The 3131-nt window shown below is 34.4% G+C and overlaps 1 long non-coding RNA gene across 1 annotated transcript; it reads right to left on the bottom strand.

Annotated features, from left to right (window-relative positions):
• Window positions 1-1020: 1020 nt before the first annotated feature.
• LOC140693724 (uncharacterized) lies at window positions 1021-2598 on the bottom strand. The gene is made up of 2 exons (XR_012069425.1): window positions 2373-2598; window positions 1021-1301 (listed from the first exon to the last, which is right to left on the bottom strand). It is a non-coding gene; the product is annotated as an uncharacterized lncRNA (long non-coding RNA).
• Between the last annotated feature and the right edge of the window lie 533 nt (window positions 2599-3131).

The raw sequence follows: 3131 nt of genomic DNA, 5'->3' as shown, positions 1-3131 counted from the left end.
TGTGGTGAAGAGTAAAGACCATAACGAAATATTTTGAAAACCATGAGAGTTTTGTTGTTTCAGGAAAGTAGATTTTGCTTAAAGTCAACATGTATTTTTCATTCACTAAATACTAAAATGTATCAGGTGGCATGTGCTTTGCTTACTGTGCTGGTATCCAAGTTAGACAAGGAATGGGGAATAGATAGAAAATATCTGGAGGAGGTGGTTTCTGTGCTGACACTGGGAAAGTGTAAGTAGGTAAAAGGAGGACACCGAAATTCCAAGGATGAGCTGGAGCCAAAGTGTTGAGTTTGCAACTTAAATTGTTGACAAGCATTTGCCTGGATGTATCTCTAGATACAGTGAAATGTAAGGATATGCCAAGGTAGTCAGTTGCCAGATTTATAAATAAATGACTAAACAGAGTTAAGTTTGTGGGCTAAGAGTTTTTAAGGAATTAAGTGCCACCCTGAGGACGTAAGAATGTATTTGGCTGGAACATAAAAGCAAAATAAAGTATTGACTAGAAAATATAGTGTAGAATCTTGAGGGCAGGAAATTAAAGAACCAACTGGAATGCTTTGAGAACAGCACAAAGAAGACCATAGATAAAATTACTTCTTAAATTGTACCAAATGCTGAATGTGCCATCTGAGACTACATCATGTGAGCTTTATGATTCCAGGGATGACATAAGAGAGATCATGATACCTGGGCCAGTTCCTGCATTTATTTCCAGTTCCAACCTATCCTAACTTAACACTTTTAATTCTTTCCAGGATGAACCAGAAACCACTTAGTAATTTTCCCTCTCTCCATGTTTTAGTCTTTTTCCAAATTCTTCCATTTCTTCTTCTTCCTTACAAGAAATTATTTAAATTTACTCCCATATTTTTCCATCAAATGATCATATCAAATATCTATTTTTGTGTTTAAATGGTAACTTAGTCTCCCATTTAACTCTTAACTCTATTTAAAATAAATAAGGAAAATACAGATACACATCTATGTTTATTGTTCAAATAAGAAAATTGCAGATATTTGTCGACATTTGCCAACATCAATTTTAATCTTTGTTATCCTGCATAATCTGGTAGTCCTATGGTAGATCAGTTGTAATTTGATTGACGTCCATAAGCTGAAGATGGCTGATGAGTTGGCCTTGAAGGAGAGTTAGCTGATATATCAGCTATCACTGGCACTGGAAACCGTGTGTTGCTCCCTGGTTGAAGCTGAGAAAATCGACCTTCATTGGCAGATATGTTGTGATATCTATTTGGAAAAGTAGAAGGCTCCAACATCTGTCCAAAATAATTGCTCTGTGTGGGAGACAAGATGCTGTACTGAGAAGTAGAAGTTGTAGCTGTAATGAAGTTCACAACATGGCCATTTGCTTCAGTGTAGCTGCTTTGGGAGTGCCCGTGGACAGTGGTCAACTGATTTAAAATAGCACGTTGATCCACAGCAATTTGTTCTGGTGGTCTAACTGACATTGATGATGGAGGAGAAAAATTACCTCTGATCCGGGTAGTTGTATCACCAATTATGTGGCTAGTAGAGGGCTTTATTATTAGAGGCATGTTTAAATTTGCAGAAGGCAAAAATGCATTTTCTGCACTAGTGTCAGTCACAAAACCAGAGTTATGATTATCCACATAATCCCCTGCTTAAATGTGCTTCTTCTTGAATTCTTCAGCCAATGAAGATATCAGAGGGGCATTTTTAATCCCAACTCTTCTTTTAATTCTCACTAAAAGCTGGGGACAAACTAGTTTAAAATTTGGATAATGATAGAACTGCAGCTAGACCCAAAGGAGAAAGATTTTAGTAAAATTTAAACCAAAATACAAGACTAAAATAAGCCTAACCTATAAAATCTCAGATTTCAAGTTTACAATGCAAAGATAATGTTATCAAAATATGAACATTGCTGACAATATTTTGAAGTTCCTTATTTGGAAAATACACATTTAAATAGTATAGTCATCAAATTTAAGGGTTAGCATTTGCAGTAACTGTGAATGCCAATTTTAAAAAGCAGCTTTAATAACTTTATTTAGATTTCTGATAAGATTCATGGTTGCAAGAAAAGTTTCTCATAATCTTGACTACTTAAGACACTGACCTAATTTTTTAGAAAAAATAAAGTATTTTAGCCTTAGTAGTTTTATAAAATTTTCAAAATCTAGCTTTACATTTACATTACCATAGATTGGTGTACAAAATAAAATTTTATATATAAGTTACCAAGCGGTAACTAAAATATCGGAGTACCTTGCTTAAAACAGAAACTACTTTTTCTTCTGCTAGAAAGACATCTATACAAGCAGATCTTTGAAAATTCTGCCACTCTTTACTAAACCCATAAAGTTTAAGCTGTGTAACTTAACTTTTCATACTTCCAGTTTCAAATATTCTGAAAGAGGCGTTTCTTTCCAAAACTTCCTTCTTAAAGACATCTTCATCAATCACTATGGAAGTTCCATTATCATCCCACAAGATGGATTTAAATTGGTCACTCCCAGGCATTTTCCAGAGTTTTCTTGGAAATGCCAGAAAACAAAAATCATTATCTTCATCTGGTTTAGAGACACAATATTTGTAAAATGTTCGTTATATCAAGAATTCTTCAGACAATGTCTGAAAAGCATTTTCTTCAGTCATAGACTTCAAGTCCAAGTCATCAGAGAATATTTGTTCACACAGTAGAGATCTACTGGAGTTTACTGAACCAGTTGATCCATATTTATGGGACACATCTTCAAATTCTGATGAAACTTTTGCCATTTAAATAACTTTTTCTACAGCTACATTTCTAATCTGTGGGATTTTGAGCACTGCAGATTCAAATGATGCTGCAGCAGGCCTGTAAAGATAAACTGCTAGGCCATCATAATGGTTCTCACCCTGAGTAGATGTGACATCACAAAACGACTGGTCTCCTAGCAAATCAAGTGAAACATTCAGCCACTGTTTACTTCTCATTCATTTACTTAAAATGAAGCATATATGATGGTTACTTTTATAGTTTTCAGTAAATATTGTCCCCACAAAATCTTTTTAAATAATTTAATTTTGGGGTCTATGAAATAAAACCAATCTGCAACCTTTTGTACACAAATTTATACCAGATTGGTGAACAGAGTATA

The sequence above is a fragment of the Vicugna pacos genome, unplaced genomic scaffold (genome assembly GCF_048564905.1).
Source record: "Vicugna pacos unplaced genomic scaffold, VicPac4 scaffold_20, whole genome shotgun sequence".
In the NCBI taxonomy this organism is placed as follows: domain Eukaryota; kingdom Metazoa; phylum Chordata; class Mammalia; order Artiodactyla; family Camelidae; genus Vicugna; species Vicugna pacos.
The sequence above is the reverse complement of the archived record's forward strand: the minus strand, read 5'-3'. Positions and strand labels throughout refer to the sequence as shown.